Genomic DNA, 25,349 nt, shown 5'->3' with positions numbered 1-25,349 from the left:
GGGAGGTGTAGGAACCCCTCCCGCTTCCCTTCTGGAGTCTGAAATCCTGGTTGTTGGGTTTGGCAGACAGTGAGTGTGGAACCCCGTGACCGGCCCAGCCTTCCCCCCAGCTCCAGGTTCCTACTTCCTGGGCAGAGGCACTGCCCGGGCTGTGCTGGGGTTGTTATCGGAAAAACCTAAGCAGATCCTCTAGGTTCACCTGCTTAATCGTCCTAAAAAGCGCCAACTTTGGAGATCACACGGTGGGCAGCACAGTATTGGTCTCCCACCTCTGATGTGTGGGCTACGGTGTGGATGGTTAACTCTTTAGGGACCTGAAGGCCACTTTGCTATAAATGGGGGCTCTCACTTGGGCCTGCAGATGTCCATGGGTGACGGGATGGCTGGAAAGGTGTGGCCTCTCTGTCTTCATGTTGTGCTGTGTCCTTTGCTGCCTTAACCTCTGGGTTAGATTCTACTCAGCTCTGTGTGTAGACATGTTGGTCATCTGAGGGACGTTTTGTCCAGAGTTCAGGGTGAACTTGACCTCTTGCCTAGCCTCTCTCCTCCCTCTTCAAAGGCTGAAGACAGCTACCCGTGGCCACGGCCAGAAATACCAGGACACAAAAGGAATGATAAGAGGTGGCATTGGCGTTCCTGAAAGGTCTCTGCCTGTCCCCAGAGAGGCAGGAACTCCCCTCCTTGGTGAGCCAGCCTGTGCCCTCCCTCACTATTCCTGTCCTGCCTCTGCAGCCCTCCAGAGCTCCTCCCTCTGCTAAGCCTCCTCCCAGCCTGCTGTGCTTGTCCGTTGGGACACTTCATCTGGACACTGTCCCTGGACTTTGGCGTTCCTGTGGGATGAGCTTCTGAACCTGATTCCCAGGAGGGAGACAAGCGCAAGAGCAACACCCCTCAGATCCTGCAGGGGTGTCCCTTTCCCACCTCCCTGCCTGGTCCCTGCTGTGTCAAGGCTTTGGGTAGGACTGTCGGCTTGGCCTTGAGAGGCTATGAGCACGCGGGTGGCCTGGGCCCCTGAACTGTGGAGTAAAGCGAGACCTGAGGGAACCCAAGGAGACCTAGGAGGAAGAGGCCTTGACGAGAGGCCCCGAGAACACTTAGGCTGCTGGAGCCCTTGGGCAGAAATGCTGGGATGGAAGTCAAAGTTCAAATGTGTTTTCTCATATGTGGACAGGAGAGAGAGAGAGAGAGAGAGAGAGAGAGAGAAAGGGGGGAAGGGAAGTATCTCACAAAAATAGAAGGGAAAACAGTAGAGGAAGGGAATTGAGAGGGAGGGAGGAGGGAGGGAAGTACGGGGAATGGTCTACCACGTTATGCTGTGTGCATGTAGGAACACAGCACGATGAGTCATATATATTTATATAGTGATAATGCACTAATTAAAACAATAATAATAATAATAATAATAATATTAGAAGGGAGATATTAGAGAGGATCGGAGCAAGTGCACCACAGGAGGGAGGAGGAAAGGAAAGGGAGGTAAAATTCTGTTCTGTGCATGTACGAGCTTGACACGAGGAATCCCACTATTATGTGTAATTATCAGGCACCAATAAAAATCCATATCACTAATAAAAATATATAAAATGAGGAGCATTAACAGATGATCAAGGTATGATAAAGTTATTGACTGGATCAAAGGAGATCAGATGACTGTAAGGCACTTAACTGGTGTTGTGGCCATAGAAACCCCTCACTCAACGTTCACTCTTACGACCCTATGACCACAGTCACCCTGGCCACTGGTCTGGGTGGGAGGATGCAAACATGTAACACAGGGGCCTCCTGGAGTCCTGGAGGGGCGGGGAGTTGCAGTGAGTACCAATTAGCAATTCTAGATTTTTCTTCTTGTTCTGTTCCATAAGATTGGAGACTTTTTAGTTCACATCTGTTTTAGGAACAGATTAACTTGCTGAAGAAAGTGTCTCATGCATCCTTCTCTCTTTTTAAAGATCTTTGTTTTCTGTTCAAGTGTCTCTCTTTTCCGCCAGAGTGAGCTGTTGGCCACATCAGGAATCAAGGCTTCCAAAACCACAGGCAGCCTGCGCTGGGTCCTGCTGGGGGAAGCCGTGGTCTTGCTGGCCAGCAGGGCCCTGTCCATCTGTAGTTGACTACAGACACCACCAGCAGTAAACTAACGCTACAGAATGACAAAGACTGAAGTTCCTTAGAGGAATGGAGGCTGGCCTCCTGCAGGTACCTAATCCACTATGAAGCTCTATCTGTTCTGACTCCTAAGTAGCTCTGGATTCCTCCCTGTCCCAGGCTTATCCTCTCCTTCTCCTGTTCCTGTTTCTCCTCCTCATTGACCATTTTGTCTCTCCCTGACCTGTTCCTTTCTGAATAATTCTCACCTTTGGTTTACCTTGATTCCAGGATCACAGGATAGACAAGTATCTACGCTGGGATGGAAACTTGGAAATTGAAACTACCTCTCAGGCAGCAGCGGTTCCCCTGGTGACGAGACCTTGCAGGACCAGTGCCAGGGTCATGATCAACCAGACCCGACCTGACCAAGATGGCCAGCTCTGCAAATCCCCTCAGCTCTTGCCTTACCCCAAAGCTGTTGCCGACACCCCAAAGACAGCACTCAGACCTGTCTTCCCCATGGGGCGGTGCTGAGAATAAACCCTTTTTTGCTTTACTGTTGCTGGTCTCCTGTCTGGTCAACTGGGGGCAGGGGGGGCCGAGCCTGCTCTGTTGGGACTCCCACAGTCTGACCTAAGACTCTGATAACACACTTAGGATGGCCTCAAGGATGGGCAAGGGAGGGCCTCGGGGAAGAGTCTGCATGCAACCTCACAGGCCCTTAGTGCAGGGACCACTGGGCGTGTCTGAGTGAGGCCTCCTGGTCTCCCCAGGTCCCGACCTTGGAGGGCTGAGCTAATGTGGTGCTCTGAGGTTGGGGCCTCACCACCCTGGGCTTTTCAGGGAGGCCTTGGGTTTTCATTTTCTTCTGAGCTCCGCAATTTATGAGGCAGCCTGGGCTTGGGTTTAGAAGGTCAGGGAGGGGGACAGGGTGGAGCAGTGAGGCCAGCTCTTGTGGGACGGAAGTCGTGTTAACAAGGCTGATAAGATGAAGGAGTGGGGTTGGGTGGCAGAGGGCCCTGCAGGCCCATCGTCAGCAGGTACCAGGAAGGGAGGCTCCAGGCAGATTGGTGACAGCAGTAAAAGCTTCACTGAGGCCAAAGTCTCAGGTCACTGGGTCTGGGCTTAACCCTCACTGGCTCCGACCCCTCCTCTTGCCATCTGCTCTTCAGCTTCCTGTGTGCTACAGCGGTGAGTGCCGGGCCGGGGCTCTTCGTCTCAGAGCAACTGGCCCCTTGCAGCACTGGGTCTGGAAGGTGGCCGAGGACCCAAGGGACAAGCTTGAAGGGACTAGCTGACAAGTGCGTCCTGATCAGCCTCAGAAGCAGCGGCTGGCAAGAATCCTCAGGTTGTCTGAGCCACCACATTCCAGTCGGGCTCCTCACCACGGAGGTGCCCCTCGGGGCTCCTTCTCCAGCTTGGGGTCCTCCTCGCCTTCTCCTGTTCCTGTTCCTCCTCTTTGTTGTCCTCTTCCTCCTCCTTCTTTCCTTGCCAAAAGCTGTGGGATTTTATAAATGGCGAGGAAAACTGTATGGTCACATATTATCCTTCTGAGTGGAGGGATGGGCGAGGCCCACGAATTACTTGGGATCCCTCGCCAGCCCGGGAATCCAGAGCTCAGCGCTGGGTGGGGCCGGCCTGGGAGCAGCCGGCGCTGGGCTTTGAGGTCTGTGCCCAGGCTCGGCAGCACGTTCATTTGTGCCTACTAGGATTCGGCTGTTTTGTTTTGCAAGCTTTAGCCTGTGTGCGCTGTGTAAGGGGAGGAGAGGGGAGGATTGAGGCCTTGTGTTCCTGCTAAAGGGAGGTGGGTGTCACAGCAGGGAGCCTGAAGGAGTGACTGACACGCAGGCCGCTGCTCAGCTCTTCTCTACAGTTAGAGGGTCCTATGATGTGCACGAGGGAAATTCCAAGTTGGCTGAAGAATGAATGAACACCAACATCCACGTCCGCCCCTCACAGAGCCCTGGTGACACTGGGCTGGGGATTTGTTTCGTCCTAGAGATAATCCTGCAGTAGGCATCATCCATGCCAGGGCCTCCCAAACTGGCTTCCTTTTGTGCCTATGATAGATTGGTGTTTGAGAAGAAACGACCCAACATATTGGTACGTTTGTCACGCTTACCCATGTAAGTATTTTTCCATACTTGAAAAAAACACCTTCAAACAAATATTAGACCTCAAGTATGACTTTTACCAATTCAGTGGCATTATAACTTATCCTAGAAGGTGGGGTTCAAGTCTGAAAAATTAAATTTTTATAGGGATTAGAATTTCTTGGCACTCAAATAGTTGCCTGCCTCTTGTTTAAGCTGTACGGAATCTGGCTGGTATAATTCAGATTCTGACTGGTGGTCTCCAAGCTCAGACGTTTCCTGCCCAATGGCTGCAATGGAAATATGCTTCCCAGGAGAAGCCTCAGAAGCTTATCTTGGAGAAGGGGCAGCCCAGGCCCAATCGGAGCAGGCTCTGAAGCCACAGAGAAGCTGACATCACTGATGATTGTGTTGAGGGGGCGCCTGCCGGGCGCTTTGAGTTCCAGAGCTAACACAGATTCTGTTGGCCACCAGACAGGCCCTGCTCTAAGAGCCTGACCCGTAGGATCTCATTGCATCCTCACAGCAATCGTCTGAGAAAGGCCTTGTTCTGTTTTTTTTTTTTTTTCCAGTGCTGGGGACTGAACCCAAGGCTTCATGCGTGAGAGCCACATTCCCAGCAGAGAAAGTCCTGGTTATAATTCCTTTTCCCAGATGAGGAATCGTGTCCCTGAAGCATCTAACTTTTCCTCATCCGGGCTGGGTCCTGGATCAGCCTCACCCTGAGTCCTGGGAGAAGAGGCCCATTCTCTAATAACTGCTAATGTCAGCACCTGGACTAAGCCCTCACTCTAGGCCATCGCCAGGGACTCTCAGGACATCCCCTGTTGTGAAAGGCCTGAGCGGAGGAGAGGGGCCTTGCACCTACTTGAGAAGGCAGATGTTGTGATTTTCCCTCGTGGGTAGAGCAGCGTGGAGGTGTGTCCCTGGCACCAGACTCTCATTCCCTTTCTGGACTTCAGTGGGAGGGCCCCTCACCACTGGGGGTTCAGTGGTGTTCAGGGAGGAATGCCCTGTGGTTTCAGAGGCTGGGAAGGATCCTCTCAAGCTGATCAGCTGGGTTCTCACCAGGTCCCCTGAGGGATGACACTGCCTTCCCAATGCATGAGAAGAATGGCCTCTGCCCAGTGCAGGTGCTCAGAGGCCTCAGTTGGTGCCCGTGCTGTGGACATGATTAGAAGCTTCTCTAGGGGGCTGGGGATGTGGCTCAAGCGGCAGCGCGCTCGCCTGGCATGCGTGCGGCCCGGGTTCGATCCTCAGCACCACATACAAACAAAGATGTTGTGTCCACCGAAAACTAAAAAATAAATATTAAAAAAAAAAAAAAAGAAGCTTCTCTAGAATGATGGAAGATGAGCTGGTGTTTTTCACAGGGCTTTGAAGGTTTGTGAGTTCTCAGGGCAGAAAAGGCCTCTTGGAGGTGGGGCTCTGACCCTTTTCAAAGAAGCAAAGTCTTGACTAGTTTGGGCCTCCTGGTCATGAGGTTGCCTGTCCCACTTAGGAGTGCTTCCCAGCTTCTCTGGCCACTGGGATCCTCTGGAACATGGTTGAGGAATGAGCCGTGGTTCTGCTTTTCTTGGCTTTTCCTGGCGTTTCCTCTCAGTCATTTGTAACTGACAGGCAGGATGCTCAGTGTGTCTTCCTGTCCCAGCAGCGGAGCTCCACGATGCTCCCAGGCCTCACAGAGACCGCTCAGTGACTGCTGTGTCCCGAGACCTTTCTCTGTGTTCCTTGTCCTTTAGGGTTTTGGTCACCAAGGGAGTAGGCTAGAGCCTGGAAGTCCCTCTGGATTTCAGTGACTGCAGGGAGCTGTGAAATCCAACGAGACCTTCTAGGGCCCCAAAGTCTGCAGTCTGGACCAGACCCCCCCAGGCTGTCCTCTCCTGGCTGCACATTGGAACAACCTGAGGGAGGGAAGATTCCTAACTACTGGTGTCCTGGGCTCCAACCCTGGATTCTGACCTAGTGGTGGGGAGGGCCTGGGTTCCAGATGCACAAAAGCTCCCAGGGTGGTTCTCAGGTGCAGCAGAGAAAGAACCTTCCAGGGAACAGCCCCACGGGGGAGGGTGCTCACACACTGGCCCCCCGGGCCTGGAGAGATCTAGTTTGTTTTTGAAAGTCAAACATCAGGTTCTCATTAAGTTCAAGTCTCTAATCTTTAAAATATTTGATTTTTAAGGAAGTGAAATTCCCACTTGCTGATTGTGGTGAAGGAAGACTCAAGGATGTGTCTGCAGTCAGCCTCTGTCATGGGCTGAATTGTGGCCCCCGAAATTCGTATGTTGGCCTCCTAACCCCTGGTCCTCAGAAGAGGACTGTCTTTGGAGATGGAATCTCTGGAGGCAATTGAGCTAGAACAAGGTCCAGAGGGTAGGCCCTAATCCAATCCTAATCTGTCCTTTTAAGAGGAGGAGAGTATGACACAAATGACACAAATGACACTGGTGGTGTGCGTGCAGAGTGGAAGGACATAGAAACAAGGCAGACATCTGTGCGCCAAGGAGGGAGGCCTCAGGATGGAGGGCCCTGCCAATGCCTTGATCTTGGACTTGCAGTCTCCAGAGCCCTGAGAATTAAATGCCTGTGATCCCCGGGTCTGTGCTGTGTTGGTATGGCAGCCTGACCAAGATAATCCAGGCACCACCGCCAGCCAGCTGTCACCATCCCATGGAATCAGACGGAAGGCTTGACAGAGAGCCAGGAGGAGGGGGAGAGGAGCAGGTGGGCTGACCTCTAATCTGCCCCCCTCTTTACCACGTTGGCCAGGACTGCCTGCGCCTGGGGTCACGAGTCACCATCCATGGAAGCAGGGGCATGTGCTTGCTGCCTCTGCTGTCCCTGGGGGCCAAGCCGAGCACACACTGAGAGATTCCCAGCCTCCCTGGTGTTTCCGTCAGGGTGCTGGGGAAGGAACCAACAGGATACATAGAGATACACGAGGGGGATTTCTTAGGGGAATTGGCTCACGCGATTACGGAGGCTGAGAAGTCCCACCACAGGCCGTCTGAAAACAGGAGCTGGCTGAGTGCTGCAGTCCAAGTCCAAGGCCTCGGAGCGAGGGTGGACGATGGTGCGACTCTGAGGCTGAAGGCCTGAGAGCCCGGTACCACTGGTGGAAGTCCTGGGGTCCAAACAATGGAGAGCCTGGAATTCTAATGTCAAGAGCAGGAGAGAGTGTATCCCCACTCTAGGACAGAGGAAATGGCCTTTTTATTCTACTTATGTCCCCAGCTGATTGGAGGGAGCCCACTCACCCTGAAGGCGGGTCCTCCCCACTCGCTCCACTGACTCACAGTCAACCTTCTCTGGAAACACCCCACAGACACACCCAGAAATAATCCTTTGCCAAATCTCGAGGTATTCCTTTGCCAGTCAAGTTGATACATAAAACCAATCATCACCAGTACTCCCCTCAACAGCTTGGCACCCACATGCATCCCCTTAAGCCACTGTTAAATCTCTGAATAAAGACAAGAACAAGGTACCAATTCCGCCAACAGGATTCAACTGTCCTGAGTACAGCTGGGGACAAACCAAAGCCTTTCCCAGAAGAGGAGGTCACGTCCTTGAGTGATGTTTATTCTCCTGACATCCTACAGCTTAAATGTGCCCTTAACAATGCTTGAGTAGTGATACAAAGTCAATGGATCTCATGTTGTGTGACGAATGGGTGAGAAGGGAATGAAAACACAGATGTTATCAGATGTACATGCACACACGAGCGAAGTCTTAACACAACGGGGAGGAAGTCCTCGTGATGTTTGCAGTCCTCGGTTCCTACCTTCCAATGGAAGTGGGATCACTGTCGTGTCTCCAGGTGGCAGTGTTCCTCCCTCTGAAGCGAAGACCTCTAGGCTCAGCTCAGGTGCATAAAGTTGGAACAGAAAGCAAAATTTTCCGGTGGGTCAGTAGGGGTAATGGTGAGTGTGCCACTCCCATCCCCACCTCTGGATTCCTGGACTGGAATCTGGGCCATGGGAGAAACAGTACTAGGCACTGGGTGCTGATTCAGAGCACGTATATTCAGAAGACGCTTGCCTCTGCCCTGCAAGGTATTGTCACCTACCTGGTGCTACAACTAGTCTTCACAAGTCCAGTCCACCTTCAATCAAGCCAGCTGCTTCAGGGTGATGAGGGACATGGCAAGACCCGTAAATTCTTTCAGCCTGAGCTCATTGCCACATTTCTTTGGCTCTGAAGGGAGTTCCTGCTCAGAAGCAATGCCCTGGGAGTGCCACGGAGGTGGACAAAGCATTCTGTGAATCCATGGCAGCACTGGCAGAAGCACTGTGTGCAGGGAAGTCAAATCTATATCTAGACTAGGTGTCTACTTCAATAAAGACAAAACTCTTCCCCTCCCATGATGGAGGAGGTCCAGTGTAATCAACCTGTGTCGGGTAGCTGGCTGGTTGTGTCAGGGAATGGTACATTAATGGCTCTCAGTGTTGATTTCTGCTGCTGGCAGATTTGGCACTGGTTGTAGCCAGGTCAGCCTTGGTAAGTGGAAGTAGACGCTCCCTTCCTGACACCCTGGGAGAGAAGACAGTATACATAGCAGAAATAGGAACCACGGACAGCCGGGCCACTTCCTGTGCCTTCAGGACCTGCTCAGCTCAGGTACATGTACCACACTTCCATTTGATGCTGTGAGTGCTTGATTTTATCCTTTGATAGTCAGAACCCCAGTTCACGACCAGCAGCTCAGGTCACATGGGAACTTGGTGGGCCATTGCCAAGCTTTCAGGTTCTACTAGATCCCAACAGCAGCCCAAGAGCTGTCTCTCAAAAAGACTGCAGTTATCTGTGGATGATGGCGGGGTCTTGCTCCAGAATTCTAAGGGCCTTGGTTGCAATTCACCTATAGGGGCCTGCCCAAGGCTCTGAACAATATCCCTATCTGCCACTGTTGTGCCAAGCACCATGGGATCTGCTGGATCATATGGACCAGTGGCACAGCAGCTTGTATAGCAGGCTAGACTTGTTACAGAGCCTTCTGTTCTGGGACCCTCAAAAAACTAGCAGATTTTTGAGTCACTTTGTAGATGAGCCAAAGTAGTACACCCAAACAAGGGATGTGTTCTTCCCAAATCAAGGTGGGCCCAATAGGCATTGTACTTCTTTCTTGGTTGAAGAAGAGGACAGTTGAGACAACTTATCCTTCATCTTTGAAGGGCTACCTCTATGCCTCTTGGACTTGACCCCCAGAAATTTGTAGTTGGATTTATTTCTCTGACATAGATGTCTTACCACGAAGTAAAGGGTGGTTGCCTTTCATGTTCAGTAGGTCCATCAGCATACTGTCATCAGTTTAATGGACAGGGAAAGGTGATCAAATCCCTATGAACTAAATAATGACATGGGATTGGAGAGTTGATACACTTATGAGGGTGGGCAGTGAAGGTGTGTGTATCCCCACTCCGGGACAGAGGAAATGGCCTTTTCGTCCTATTTATGTCTCCAGCGGAGGCATACATGTCTCCGCATTTGCCAGCTGAGAGGGAATTGCTTCTGGTGGGCCTTATGGAAAGAGATGGAGGAAAAGGTATTTTTGAGATCAAAAGCTACACACTGAGTATCAGGGGCTGTGTTCGTCTCAAGCAGTGAAACCCCATCTGGCACAGCAGCTGCAACTGGAATCATCACTCGGTTAAGCTTCTGATAATCCACCGTCATTCTCCAGGACCCATCTGTTTTCTGCACAAGCCCAGCTGGAGAACTGGGTGGGGATGTGGTGGAAATCCTCACCCATCCATTTTAAAATCCTTGATGACGGTGCCAATCTCTTCGATCCCTTCCGGGATGAGGTATTGTTTTTGATTTGCTATTTTCCTAGGTAGAGGCAGCTCTAGTGATGACCGTCTGTCCTTTCCCATCATAAGACCCCTCACTCCATGGATCAGGGAATCAATGTGAGGTTCTTCTAGCTGCTAAGCATGTCTATTCCAGTTATGCAACTGGAATTCAAGAAATGACCCCAGGATGGGTTCTGGGGTGCACTGGACCCACTGAATTGTATCTGAGCTAATTCCATAAGCTCACCTCCATGGATTGCCTGACTTCTATAAGGCCCTACTCTGACTGGAGGGCTGCAGTGGATATTTTGGGGCTCTTGGCATTAGGGTCATTTCAGAGCCAGTGTCCTCAGTGTCTGATTATGTCCTTTCCCCCAGGACACAATCACCCTGGTGAAAGGCTTCCTTTTGGAGGAAGGCTGGGAGAAAGATGGACAGGATGAACATTTGATAGTGTACTAGGGTCCTTCCTGGAGGTGAGCGACTCAGCCTTGTTTCCACTCAAAGTGTTCTCGGTCTATAAATGATCAGGCTCGGGAATTGATCGAGGGGCAGCAATCCTCTGTTTTTGTGATTTGTGTTAGGCTTTCGTTGACTTGACCCAAAAGTCTTTTGTTTATACAGATCAAGAAAGATTTCAGCAGCATCTTATCTCTTTCACAGGTAGGAACACCACCATCTACTCACCAGTGAGTCAGACTGGGCCAGTTGTTGCTTTGCCTCTGCTGTCCATTGTGGAAATCACGCTCGCCTTGTGTCTCAAGCTGAGTGTCTTAACTTGACCCTTAGCACCCTGGAATCAAATATTCCTATTGCTTTTAAACTTTGAGAGAGAGAGAGAGAGAGAGAGAGAGAGAGAGAGAGAGAGAGAGAGGTTCCCACGTAAGGTCTGGTCTACAGAGGAGAAGACAAGTACAAAGCTCTTCAGGGATGCTGGGTCTCCCCTCCCAAATTGATTTCTCAAACTATTAGTGAAAGGCATGTCTTCATATTTCCCTATGTGAGAGGGGATTTATTAGTGGAACTGGCTCAAGCAGTTATAGAGGTTGAGATGTCTTATGATAGCCCATCTGCAAACTGACATGCTAGGAGTATGGCTCAGTCCAGTTCCTAAGGCGTCAGCCAGGGAAACAGATGGTGTAACTCTCAGTAGGAAGCTCAGGACTGAAAAGCCCGGGCATATATTCTGGAATCCAAAGGTCAGGGAGCCTGGAGTTTTGATATCCAAGGGCAGGAGGACAGGAGAAGAGCATGTCCCTGCACAGGAGCAATAGGAAATTGCCTGATTAAATGGTGCTTGCCCACATGAAGGGCACATCTTCCCCACTTAGTCCACTGACAGCCCAGTTCCTTTAGAAAAACTCTCAGAGTTAGCCAGAAACAACCCTTTGCCAGTTGTCTAAGTATTCCTTAATCCTGTCAGAATTAACCATTGCACCTGGGAAGAATGAGCCAGCTGGGATTTGGGAATTTGCAGAAGGATCAGCGTGACCCGCCCAGGACCTTCTCAATTGGCAGGTCCAGGAGCTTTCTTCCACCTGGCTTCCTGCCACCCCATCTGGTCATTATTGTGCATCTGTAGAAAGCTAGGCTAAGTCTGGTCAGCTGGACCCAGAAGCCCAGTTATTGGTATTTTCTATTTCTGGGAAAAATGTGCATATGTATTTGTGTTGCGGTCCACTATCTATCTATCAATCACTTGTAGAAGGAATCATATACAAATATTAACAATGCTTATCTCTGAACTGTAAAATGATAGAAATTTTTGTCTTATTCTATTTCTCCATGTTTTTAAATTTTCTTCAACGGGATGTGTGATTTTTTCCTTATAATCAGAAAAATGCAACAGAAACCTACAACAAAAACACTGTGGTCATGGAGCTCAAGGTCTTTCTTAGTAAGCAAAATGATCGTGATTTTATTAAATTCAGTACTATGCAAATCATCAAAAACCAAAATAGAAATAAAATAATATTTGGAATTGAAAATAACATAAGAATGAAAGAACAGTTGTTCCACTTAAACCACTAAGTAACATTTATGTGACTGAAATAAATGATCTAATCTTATCTGAATTGAGAAAACATACCGAGGTACACATGATTTCACACCAGTCTCATTGTGTATGACTCGATCTTCATAAGGCTGAATGTTCTTACATGTATTAAAGCACACAGTAGAAAACTTCGATAAAAAGAGGACATTCTAGTAGTATCACATCTTCACATAATACTGATGATGAATGTTTTAACCACACAATTCATATTAGGGAAACAAACCATCATGTGTTTCTAAATGTCAGAGAGGCACATTTCAGTTACACAGTAGGCGCATGGTTGATACATGCTTAGCGCAAAAGGTAGCACAGTAAAAGACAGTTTGATTGGACAGCTACTAACTGACTTCAGTTCCTAGGTTTGATTCTACCAAAATCCAAGTTCTTGGTGAACAAACTACTCAGAAAAAAGATATCAATTATGTAGAAAAGTCAGAGATTACATGAGGATATTCTTCATAGTCATGGCTGGATTATTAACCTGTAGGCTTTAGGTTGGCTTAGAATGAGAAAATTTAGGAACTCAAAATCTGCCTTGGAACCACCAGTTAGAAAGCGAAAGTCGTCAGCCCCACCCCAGGGCCCACACAGCAAGGTCTTCAAGCTGAGATAGAAACCTGATGCCTGCATCTCAGGGAAACCAGCTGCTCATGATCCTCTTCCTGTGAATCTGGTGAAAGAGTCACAGACACTGGTCTAAATTCTGCCCTCCATCTAAAGAGAAGTGGATCCAAGTCCTCAAACAGTAACCAGAATGAATTACAAATAAAAGCTGTCAGCTCTTCTTGGAAAGTGGGCAGCTGAGAGCCACTGCCTGTCTGTCCCCCATGCTCAAGTCAATTTTCACAACAAAGCAGATTGCTCCCTCCAATCAGAATCCTAAGAAACTAAGATTTTTCTGGCCAAGGGCCAATCGCATCATTATTTAGCAAGCTCCCTCCTCACTCACTCCACAAACGTGCATTAAGGCCGATATCTCAGACGCTTGCTGAGTTAGGCATTGTGCCAGTTGCTTCATGTGTGTATTTTATTCAGTCCTCATAATGACCCCATGAAGGTCATCACATTACAGATGAAGACAGCAGAACCACAATATCAGTCCACCAGGTGCTGGTTTTGGAACCACACATCTTGATGCCAACCCAGACAGCCTTAGGTGTCGGCACAGAACTGGCTTGAGAGAGGAGTCAGACCTGTAAACATGTAAAGGTCATAAATGGTCAGGAGTAGGGACCAATGTATGTCCAGGGCTGGGAGGAGGGAGTGTCCCCTGGCTTAGCTGGGGCTGAGGTTTACATAAGGCTTCTCAGAGGGGTGGCCTTTGCCCTGGTCTTGCGAGGCAGGTGAGTGTGATTGGTTGTGCATGAGGGGAAGGATGCTGGTGGCAAGAAATTTATTAGTGGTCAAGGGAACAATGCACAACAGGTTCGAGAGTAGAGTTGGACGCAGCAGGAAGCCATTAGCAGGAGGATGCTGCTTAAGCCAATGGTGATCTATCCAGTCGGAGCTTTACTCAGCAAGAGAAAGGAACAAACTGATGCCAATTCATGTAGCATCGACCAGTCCTAATGACATGGACAGGAACGTTCACAGGACATTTATAGAAGCTCCAAAGGCAAAAGGAACTGTGGTTTGCCTCTAGGGGGTGGAGATGGGGAATGGGGATGGATTGGGAAGGGGCATGAGAGGACTTTTTAGGGGGCGATGGGATGCTGCATATCTTAATGGGTGTTGATACATGCTTGTGGGTCACACAAGCTTGAGCATTTGGAGAAATGAAAGGGTGCGTGTGGTGGGCTGAACAATGGCTCCCAAGATGATCACATCCTGATTCCCTGGAAATATGTTCCTTCACAGGGCAAAAGACATCTGCAGGTGTGATTAAGCTGAGGGTGTTGAGATGGAGGAGTACCCCGGGTTGTCCATATGGGCCTCTGTGATCACTACATCTTTGTGAGAAGAAGGCAGGAGTTGGACTGTGTGGCAGAGATGTAACTATGGAAGCAAGATGCTGGTGTGATACAAGGAAGGGTCATGGGCCAAGGAATGTTCTAGAAAATGAAAAGTCAAGGGAACGAACTGTCCCTGGGAGCCTCCAGTAGTAATTAGCCTTGTTGACACCTTGACTTTGGTCCAGTGGGACTGATTTTGGACCTCTAAGAAAATAAGTTTGTGTCAATTTTAGACAAAGTATGTGCTAGAATAAATACACTAGACCCCAGACTTGTGCATTTCATTGTGTGTTAATTTTACTTCAAAGGAACTGAAACAAACATGGAACTCTAGTTAATGATACGTACCCTGAAGTATTTAGGGGCCACTGCACAGAGATCAACAATTTACTCTTAATGCATAAAAATAGATAAATGGATGCACAAATAAATGGATGTATAAAGCCAATACAATGAAATGATAACTGTAGAGTCTAGACATATGGCTATTTACTGGAAATCGGTTTTTTCTCTTTCCTGTATGTTTAAAAATTTTTTGTGGTAAAATGTTGGGGGAGAAAGGTGGGACCCTCAGGGGTGCATTTAGGAACTTTGAGAGGTTCTTGGGTCAGGGTGCTTGCACTGGGGAGGGGTAGTTTTGCAGCCAGGAAGAATGCCAGGAGGCATGGAAGGAGATGTGGGGGGATTGGAACTACCTCCTGGAGTCCAGGCAGAGCCCATGGACCCTTAAACCAGAGTAACAACAGGACTTGTGTTTTCTCCTCTCACTGCAAAAGTCACTCCCCAGACTGAATGTTTTTCACAGCTGTTTACTCAATTTGGAGTGCAGATCAGTTGGAATGGAGTTGAGAGTTCTTCAGAATTGGCTGAAGGGGCTCCTCCCTCTGTCTGCCTCATCACTGGGAGATAGGGGCAAAGCAGCAAAGCTTGGGGCTCTTACAGCAACAAATACAGACCTGAGAGATGACAGGTGGTAGAAGAAGAACAGTTAATGCAAGCCTTATTTTAAAGGACTGACTGTTCTTAAAAAACAAAAAATAAAAAACCCTTCTTGAATACATTGAACAACTGAGGTGTTTATTCAGTGAAATGATTAAGAAACCAAGATCAGGATTTCTAGATTAAAATTTCAGTTATTACATCTTCTAGCTGTGCAGCCTATCAAGTTACTGAACTTCTTTGAGTTTCCAAATTAGGGCTTCAGAGGGTTGCTGGGAGGATTATAATAAACAAAGTGAAATTATTCATCATAAAGTACTTGATATAGTGCCTGGCAGTGCTCAAGAAATGATCAGAACTACCATTATTGTTCATTGACTTATTATCAAATAGCAGGGACATGTGGGAAGCCCATTTGCCATTCCTCTAAGGTCTTGAAAGGGATGATTGAATGCATAACTTTAGTTTAGACTGTTCTGTGCTTGAGACCTATGTCCCCAGCTTCCTCAGGGGCAACTTTGCTTGCCTACCCCACAAACTCTGACAGAACATGTTGTGCCCACAGTTTTCCATGCCTCCCTTATCAGACTAAGTGCCACCCAGATGCTTCATCAGGGAATCTGAGTCCCACCAGGCTCACACTTTGACACACCTGATGTACCACCAGGTTCTATTTCCTGGGAATTTCCTTCATTTATCTCCTCTATGTCACTGTCCCTGTTATTGTTTTGGTTCATTGTTTCCTTATGTTTTATCTAATTTCTTTCAGTAGGCTCCTGGCATCCAAATTTGCAACTTCCATTTCTGTCCCTGCTAGAACGACTTTCCCACAGTGGAAGTCCAACCATTTGCTGCCCCTCCTCCAGCTGCCAGGGGTCTATGGGGGTACACTGGCTCACGTGGACATTACAGCCTGACCTTGCATCAGTCCCTGCAATGCTCCCTCTAGCCTCCACACACACTCTGTCACCTGGAACCCTGAACCCCACCTCCTTGCCCGCTGCCTGGACTCTGATGCTTCTCTTGATCATTTCCCTTTGGGGTTGCACATCCACCTGGTGTTGACCTTCATCCTAGCCTTTACCACCTGGTCTGTTGATCAGCTGTAACCTTTGTCTTTTAACTCTGCAGCCCCAATGCTGAGTTCAATGGCTGGAACATTGCGTCTGTATGTTTTGTAGAGAATGGAGTTGACTCCAGGCTTATTGACAGTAAAGCTGAAGAGAAAGAAAACTCAGCATGTCCATTAGGGTCCTGTTAGGAAACAGATGGCATTCTCAGAAGGTGGAACAGAATTAAGTACAGACTATGTACAAAGATGAGGCAAGTTAAAGAAATCAACAAGGGTTGGTGGAGCCAGCAGCAGTTAAAGTTAATTTTCACCCCCAGATGGGAAGAGGCAAGGGGATGGGGAGGGGTGGTTACTAGAACAGGTGAGACCTTCAGGATAGGGATACTGGCAAGATTTGTGGCCTTTGGAAGAACATTGCCATGCTAGAAAGTGGTCTGGTATAGAGGAGGCCAGGGGAGAAAACACTCTGGTCTCTTCACCTGCCAGGACACCTACAGGCTGAGCTCAACCCCATGCCTGTGAATGGAGTCCCTAAAGGCCAGCCTGTAGGGCACAGGGCAGGGTGAGAGGAGTGGAAAGAGGGTCCAGAGGGGTGAGAAAACATCCTGGGCACCCATGTTCTCTAGTCTGAGCAGGGGAAGGAGAGCAAGAACACAGCACCGCCCCCCCCCCCCTTCTCCCGGCCTCCCTCTTCAACCAGAAAAGCCATGCTGGCAGGCAATGGTCCAAGCACACTCCTGACACTTCTGTCTGGAACAGCGGTCACCAGCGCCCTGAGAGACTTTCCGGTTTTCCTGATGGTCTCCGCTTACTCCATGGAGAACTAGCTCCTCAGGGTGAGCCTGAATAAGATACCGTAAGAAACCCGGAGCTGGGCTCCATCGCTCGTGGTGATCATAGCGGAGGACCTCTTCTGCTGCAGACCCAGAAACGGACTTTCTCACACCTTTCTCTTATTATTATTGTCCTCAGGCCTGGCCACTGCTCGGTTAGGAAGAAGGCTTAAAACACCAAGTCTCTAGGGTAGAACCTAATTGGTTTCCAAGTCCTCTATTCTGAGCCCCCAAAGGCAGCCCACAGGCTCTGCTGAAGGCAGAAAACCTCGCAGAGAATCACGGGCAGGAATAACTTGAAGTTGGAGTCCCAAAGGAACCCAAGCCGCCAAACAGCAAGTAACCGCGTGGCGAGGAAGCTCATTCTGATCAGCGAAGGGAACCTGCCCGACCCGGGAGTGAGGCTGCGCTGGCCACGATGCCCAGTAGCTAGCGCGGCTGCGCGGCGGAGCGCGCCCACCTGGCAGTAGTGACTCCGGGGCGTTTAGGAAGGCAGGTGCCGCAGGAAAACCCAAGTCCGCGGCACGTACGTGCCAGATGGGCGCTTCCTTAGGTAGTACGCGCGGCCCATCTGGGCAACAGTTGCAGAAACAGATGGGGGCAAGCTGTCCTCGGAGATGGGTCGGTCATTGCACAAGCAAGCTGGGCCACGCACCGTTTACCACGGCGGCGACACCTCGCCTTCTCCAACTGCACAGCACCTGGCGCGGCGCGGGGGCTGGTCCCCCTCCCGCCTGACCTGCAGCAGAGGGAACCAAGGGCTGCGCCCAGGGGGTGGGCGCAGCTCAGTTGCGGGTCGCCAGTTCACGGCTCGGAGCCCCTGCGAGGTGTTAGGGCGTGTCCTCTTAGTTTGTGTGTGGCGGGGGGGGGGGGGAATGACCATATCTTCGTAGCCAATGGATAATCTGCCTGCCGCTCACTCTCTTAACAGCCAATCTGTATTCTAGGCTCTCTAAGCCCCGCCTTTCTTCCCACCACCACGAACAGCGCCACCTAGTGTCTATACCATACATCTTCGTTGGCTTTGGAGACCCTGTTCTGGTTTTGGGGTTCACTTTGCAAATATTTAATGCACGCCTACTGTGGGCAGGCTCAATGCCAGGTCCTGGCTTCCCATCCATGGCTAAGACTGACATGTGTCCCTTAAATTCACTGGGAATAGCTCTAAATTCCTCTCATCCCGTCCCTCCACTAAACCACTGAAGTCTTTATGAATTCAGCCATGGACGGGGCGTCAGATTTCAGCTACCGTGACACTTCTTGATTTCATCAGTCCTTGTGACTGGCCTCTATTTCTTTTACTACACTTCCTGATCATTTTGACTTCCAAAGCTTCTGGAGTGGTATCTCTGCTGTTGGTTTTATTTCTTTCTCATTGAAAATGCTGCTCTTCATATGACTCCTGTTTACTTGTGGTTCTATCACAGGGCTGTGCCCCAAAGGGAGGGCAGACCTTAATTCAGGGCGTGAGGGCCCTTGATGTTGCCGCAGAAAGGAATTTAAGGATGGTTCAAAGTGAGGCACAAGTTGAATTTTTTGAAAGGAAGAAAGAAGTGCACACTCTGAGATGCGGGTAGAGTGCCCCTCATTCGCTAGGCATATTAATACATGTAAGAGCGATAGTTCAGGGACATGATCTAAGAGGGTGATTTTAGTTCTCCTTTGTGCTGGGAACTGGATATGTTGACCGTTACTGGTATGGGGGTCATTTTCTGATGTGTTGACCATTGGATTTTTTTCCTTTCTTCTTTGTTTTTGATTCATTCTGCTTTGTGCATTTAAATAGTATTACGTTGGTAGTACTGTTACTATTACTTACCTGTGGGTAAGATCTAACCATTGATTTAACAGTGCTATTTGTGATTAAGGTATGTGAAAGTGATATTTAAATCTAGACTTTAAATCATGGCCACTCTTGTATTGTCCAGTTGTCTCCTTTCCATCTACTCTCTCTCTCTAATTTACCATGTACCCATTTCCCCTAATTTTGGGGAATGTGTTTCCTGAACTTCTTAACTCCATAGTTGGGATGTGTCTCACTGATGGGACATCCTGACCTTATTTCTAGTCTAAAGCAGGGAATTATTCCTTAAAGGAGGTGTTCATTTATTTGTCTCTTTTGGATTTGAGTCATGTCATTTTGGATTAAGTCGAATTATAAGATGTGGACTCTTACCAAGGTCACTACCCACCTCAGGCGAATTTTCATCATTTGTCCTTATTATAAATCCACAAGGGATGTCCTGGCCAGTCTCTGGCTGAAGGAGGGGCTCCTGGTGGCACAGAGTATTATGGCTGGCTGTACTGTGGTGTATGTATATACCTGCCAGCTGTGCCAGAGACACAGAATTCCATTTTGTGAAAAAGGAACAAAATATTATGCAAGGGTCATCTTTAAGAGTATTTTTTTTTTTTGCTGATACTTTATTTCCAATTTGATAGAAAATTTCAGCGGTAGCCCTTTTATGATTGGTGCCTTTTGTGTCTTGTTTAGGAATTCCCTGTCTTTTGAGCTGAAAGTGACCAGATTGCTGGGGGCTCAGAGCTGTGTTCTGAAGACTTTCTGCTGTGGGCTGTGGGTCACACTGCTTTCTGAGGGTGGGGGAATCTCCAGGATCTCTGTGTTCACCATTGTGAGCTGGAGAGGAGAAGCTGTCCCTGGGGTCCTTCTGCCATGGGACCCGTGTTTCTAGGAAGGTCCTTCAGCTTGTTTACACAACCTTCTTTCAAGGGTCGAGGTCCCAGTTGGCGTGCCTGTGTCTCACTGGGCCAGGTTTAGTGAAAGGGTCAGGGCAGGACTGAGCTGATGGACCATGGATGCAGGGTGGGCTCCAGCTCAGAACTGGGAAATCTGCTTCCTGAGTAGTGTGCCCTGAAGCAGGTGAAGGAGGACAGGGAGAACATTGGCTGGAGGCCATGGGGCAGTAGGAAAAAACTCCACCTCCCTCTAAATCTGGGGCTTAGGGGGTATAATGGCACAACCTGACCAGCAGGCTCAGGCAGAGCAGGTGGTATGGGCAAGCCTGGAGGAGGGGGCGTGGAAGGCATCATGGTTTCTCAATGTCAGCAGGCACTGAGGAGGACAGGAACTGCCATTACGGGAAGTGCCTCCCACATAGGAGGCATTAGCAGATATTTGTTCAAAATGAATGAATGCTTTTCAAAGAGCTGCATTAAGAAGTTCATTATTCCATTTCTTTTTTTTTTCCACCTGAAGAAAACTTTTTATAGCCACTAGGTGGCGGTGTTAATCACTTCTGGAAGACGTGCAAGAGATAAATAGGGAACCAGGCATTTGAATTTAAATTCAGCTTCGTTCTAGTTCTGCTTCTGAACTGGTTAATCATGAAGTTTAAAATATGTGTTGTCCTAAGAAACATTTGCAGGGTGAAACAGGAACAAAAACCCTGATAAATTACTTTCTCTTCCAGGCTGAAGATGGCAGGTATTTTTCTTCTACAGTATTTCTAAATCAGTCCTTTTATGGCCACACTGGATGTAAATTCTTTCCATTCTTCATTCAGATAAACTCATCTCAACTCAGTTTGTCCTTTTGCTTGGAATGGACTTTTATTGGCAGGATCTGGCAACCTCCTGTGTTTATTGTCTCTGGAGGATCTGAGTCTTAGGAAACAGCTCCCCTCTGCCTGCCCCACTTCTGCCTGCGCCATGACTCCCCCTCTGATTCCCGTTCCCTCCTTCCTTCCTGCAGTCTCAGAAAGTTCCAGATATTTGTTTTTTTTCTTTTGTAGTAAATCGGATGTCATGCCACCCCCTCTTTCCATTAAAAATGACACAACAACAATAAGAACAATGATAATGTATCTGTGTATCTGTGTATCTGAAAACAGCTAAAGCCACAGGCTGAGGTTCCGGCCTTGATGGGGAAATGCATCCTCATGCATCTGGGATGTGGAGATAGACATGGGTCAACAACTCCAAACTTTCCTCCTTTTCATTATTTTCTCATTATTCTAGTAAAAGTGACCTTTTCCTTTTTCTGTGCACAGTTAAATGAGTTTTAATGAATGTTTGGATGTGTGTAGCCAGCATCCTGGTTAGGGTCAAGAATGATCCCATCACCCCGAATCTCTCCTGTGCCACCCCTTTTTAATCAAAGCCTCCTCCCACTCCCTGCCCCAGGAAACCATCTATGTGTTCTCTGTCACTATAGTTTTTACTTTCTGAGCGTATCATATGAATGGAATTAGGAAAATTTTAACCTTTTGAGACTTTCTTCAGCATGACTTTGAGATTCATTCACGTTATTGTGTCAATAGTTCTTTTTATTATAAGTGGTATTCCAGTATATGGCTATTCCTACAGTTTGCTTATCCATTCACCCATGGAAGGTTATTTGGGTCATTTCCAGTTTTGGGTAATTATAAAGAGAACTTCCATGAACATTCACACACAGGCTTTTGTGTAAAGGTGAGTTTTAATTTTCTAGGTTATAAACCCAGGAGTGGGATCACGGAATCATATTATTTAGGTTTAAATTAATTATTTTTAGAGTGGCTGCACCATTTGCATTCCTGTCGACATATGGCCTGTGTTTCCTGTTTTACCTATTCTGCTTTGCATGTAGTGGTGTTTGATCATGGTTTTAATTTGCATTGACCACAGGCTGACTTTGAACATCTTTTCATGTACTTATTTGCCATCTATATATCTTCTTTGATAAGTGTCTATTTAGGACTTCTGCCCATTTTTAAAATCTAAATTGTTTGTTTTCTTCCTATTGAGTTTTTTAAATTTTTTAAATTTTGGTGCTGGGGATTGAACACAAGGCTTTGTGCATTCAAGGTAAGCACTGTACCAACTGAGCTATCTCCCCAGCCCCTTCCTATTGAGTTTTGAGAGTTCTTTATATATTCTGGATACAAGTCCTTTTCCAGAAATATGGCTTATAAGTATTTTTTTCTAACATGTAGCTTGTCATTTAACGAAATATTTTGTAAACCAAAAATCATTCCTTTTTAGGGAATCAAATTTACTAATTTCATGTCTGTTTTAGTCAACTTTTTCATTGCTGTGACCAAAGGATCTGACAAGAACAATTAGAGGAAAAGTTTATTTGGGGGCTCACAGTTTCAGAGGTCTCAGTCCATAGATGGCTGACTCCATTTCTCTTTGCTCGAGATGAGGCAGACATCATGGTAGAAGGGTGTGGTAGAGGAAAGTAGTTGGGAAGGTGTCACACGGAAGCAGAGAGAGACTAAACTCAGCTCACAAAGTACATGTACAAAGACCCACCTCCCCTAGCCACACCCTACCTGCTAATAGTTACCACCCAGTTAATCCCTTTCAGGGAATTAATGTGCTTATTAGGTTAAGACTCTCATAATCTGATCATCCCACCTCTAAACTTCCTTGCGTTGTCTCACGCCTGAGCTTTTGGGGACACCTATTATCTAACTCATAACAATATCTAAGAACTTTTGGCCTAAACTTCAGTCACCCTTATTTTCTTCTATATCCCTGTATTTTCTATCCTTTTATCCTTCTGTCCTTTTAATATACTTTTAATGTCTGCAGGAATTGTGACATCCCCCTTTCACTCTGGATTTTGGTGATTTGTGTAGTTTCTCTTATTTGCTTTGTTACTCTTGTTGAAAATTGATCATTTTATCGAGCTTTTCAACGCAACTTTGGACTTCTTTGATTTTTCCCTGATTTTTTTCCCATTTCATATTTAATCAATTTCTCTTCTTTATTATTTCCTTTTTTCTGCTTGTTTTGGGTACATTTTGCTTTTCTTTTTCTACTTTCTGAGAGGACATAGAGATTATTGATTGGAGATCTTTCTTCTTTTCTCATACAAGCATTTACTACTACAAATCTCCTTCTAAATACTTCTTTAGATGTATCCCACAAGTTTCAATAGATAGAACTTTCATTTTTTGTTCTATTCAAAGTATTTTCTAGTTCTCTTGGGACTTCTTCTTTGACCCACGAATTATTCCGAAGTATTTGATTGATTCCGAAGTTATAATTACTCCCCATTACCTTCCTGTTTGTTGATTTTCTGGGTAGATTCCACTGTGGTCAGAGATTACACTCTGTACAATTTCGGTTCTTTGAAATTCGTTGAGGTTTGTTTTATGACTCAGGATGTGGTCTGTCTTGGTGGATGTCCACAAGCACTGGAGGCAACGTGTGCTTACAGTTGTTGAGTGAGTCCACCATGCTGGAAAGCCCCGGCACGTCATCTTTGAGGGGACGGTGAACTGTATTGTGGGCCAGGACTGTGTTCAGTGGGTTGCCATGGCTGACCTCCTGCTTGTTGGACTAGCAAAGGTAGAAGGACACATCTTTGGGTTGATGTGTGTCTTCGGCGAATCCAGGCAGTAGGCTCAGGAGGCACCCGCGTGGGGTGGAGGCAGTTAGGTGAAATGAGAGCTTGGCCGTCTCTCTCTCTCTCTCTCACAGATGCTATGGGTGGCACCTTGTCTTTTCTCCTCTCACCTTCATTTTATCCATGCTGCCCCAACACTGCTTCTGTCACTGACACTTTTTAAAGGTGATATGTCATGTCATCATGCTTTCTGGAACTTTCTGAGACTGCAGGAAGGAAGGAGGGAACGGGAATCAGAGGGGGAGTCATGGCGCAGGCAGAAGTGGGGCAGGCAGAGGGGAGCTGTTTCCTAAGACTCAGATTCTCCAGAGGCAATAAACACAGGAGGTTGCCAGATCCTGCCAGTAAATCCTCTGGAGGATATTCATTCTTTAATGATGGGTTTTATCCTCTGTGTGCTCACTGAACAAATTTAGCTGTCATTCTTGGTGATGTGAAAATTAGAACCATGTCTGGCTGTGATGGACAGAATAAGGTAAAGTAACCCGTCTCTTCCACACGTTAACATCTGAGCAGGCAGCGCAGGATTAGCGTGTTGTGCACAGGTCACACTTTTTACGTCCTGTTGTTCTCTGTGGAATATGTTCTATTTTCAAATCACCTCATGACCCAAGATGGCTTACTCAAAGGCCTGCCATCACACCTGCATTCCAACCATTAGAGAAGAGAAGCAGAGTGGGCAGCCGTGGGCAGCGGGCACAACCTCTCTCCTATGGGTGCTTCCCACGAGGTACACGCAGTACTTCCCTTGAATCTCTTTGCCTAAATGAGGCTGGGAAATCTAGTTTCATTCTGAGATGTGCTCAGTTGATTTCCAGGCGACCAACTGGGGTCACAGTCAGACAAAAAATTATAAGGACTAAAGTAAGAAAAAAAGTAAGATTGAGGAATAATTTCAGTCTCCACAGTGAGCCCTTCCTCCCTGTCCCTGTGTGCTGGTGACCTCTACCTTCCACAGTGTCTGTGCAGGTCAGCCCCAGTGATGATTTATGTGGCTCAGGCTTTCCGAAGCCCATCCTAGAAGTTTGGAGGAGGAGGAGGATATCTCATGTGGGGACTTGGTTCTCCTTCCTCTGAACAGAGGTGAGGACCTTTGGGGTTGTCGAGGACTTTCTGTTCTCCCACATTTTTGTTGTTATTGGTCCACTTCCCTTTGCCTGTATTCCTGCCACAGGGTGTCCAAGGCTTAGACTCGGCTGCCTCTGTGCCTGTCATGTCCCCCTCCTGTTAGTCGGGCTTTAAACAATTGTCCACAGTTTACAGATGCAAAGGAGGTTTGGAAACTGACCCAAGGTCACGGGCCAGCAGTGGCAGGCTGATGCGTGTGCTCAGGTGTCCGCAAGTTCAGAACCCCTCAGAACACCGTTTCCTCTGTGTCCTCTTTCCCTCTGCGGTCCCCGGGTTGTCCCCGGTACAGTTCTGCCAACTGGGGCTGCGGTCAGACTTTGCTTGTCCAGCTCTGTGGCTGAATTTCAGGGAGCATTGAAATCGTCTGTGTGCTTTTAAAAAAAGTCTTCTATATCCATTTGAGAAGAGGTCTATCAGACACGAAGAAAACTCTGTTGAGATTTCAATCGGGATTGCCTTGAATCTACGCAGCAATTTAGAGGGAGATGACATTTGTGTTAGTCAACTTTTTGACCAAAATACCTGACAAGAGCAACTTAGAGGAGGAGAGGTTTATGTTGTGGTCTCAGAGGTTCAGTTCACTGTCAGCCAGCTTCCAGAAGAAGCATCGTGGTGGGAGGGGGTGGTGGAGGAAAGCTGCTCAGGGGCCTGGAAGCAAAGGAGACAGAAAGGAAAGGGGCACAAGAGAAGATGAGCCCCACAGTGCATGACCCCAGTGACCTCGTTCCTCCAGCTAGGCCCCTCTCAGTAGTCCACTCAGCCATCGATGGATTAATCCACTGCTGAGAGCAGAGCCCTCTTGATCTAATCTTTTCCCCAAAGCCCCACCTCTGAGCACACGAGGCTTGGGGGACAGCCCATATCCAAACCCCTCTGTGAGCATGGTATACACCTTTCCATTTTCAATCAGTCTGGAGTATCTTGATTTATTCCTAGGTAACTTACAGTTCTGTTGTTACTGTAAATGCCTTTTTTCCTCCCTTCCTGCCTCCCTTTTCTTTTTAAAGCTGGCAAGGAGTTTATTTTTCTTATATGAAGAGG

General features: G+C 47.8%; 1 long non-coding RNA gene across 1 annotated transcript; it reads left to right on the top strand.

Moving 5' to 3' along the window:
- The first annotated feature begins 732 nt into the window (after positions 1–732).
- Positions 733–2,646, top strand: LOC124078169 (uncharacterized). Its single transcript, XR_006846830.2, has 3 exons — positions 733–956; positions 1,989–2,193; positions 2,374–2,646. It is a non-coding gene; the product is annotated as an uncharacterized LOC124078169 (long non-coding RNA).
- The last annotated feature ends 22,703 nt before the right edge of the window (positions 2,647–25,349 follow it).

Source organism: Marmota monax, unplaced genomic scaffold (assembly GCF_021218885.2).
Source record: "Marmota monax isolate L192 unplaced genomic scaffold, Marmota_monax_Labrador192_F-V1.1 WCK01_AAM20220418_F8-fsc01270, whole genome shotgun sequence".
NCBI classification, from domain to species: Eukaryota; Metazoa; Chordata; class Mammalia; order Rodentia; family Sciuridae; genus Marmota; species Marmota monax.
The sequence above is the reverse complement of the archived record's forward strand: the minus strand, read 5'-3'. Positions and strand labels throughout refer to the sequence as shown.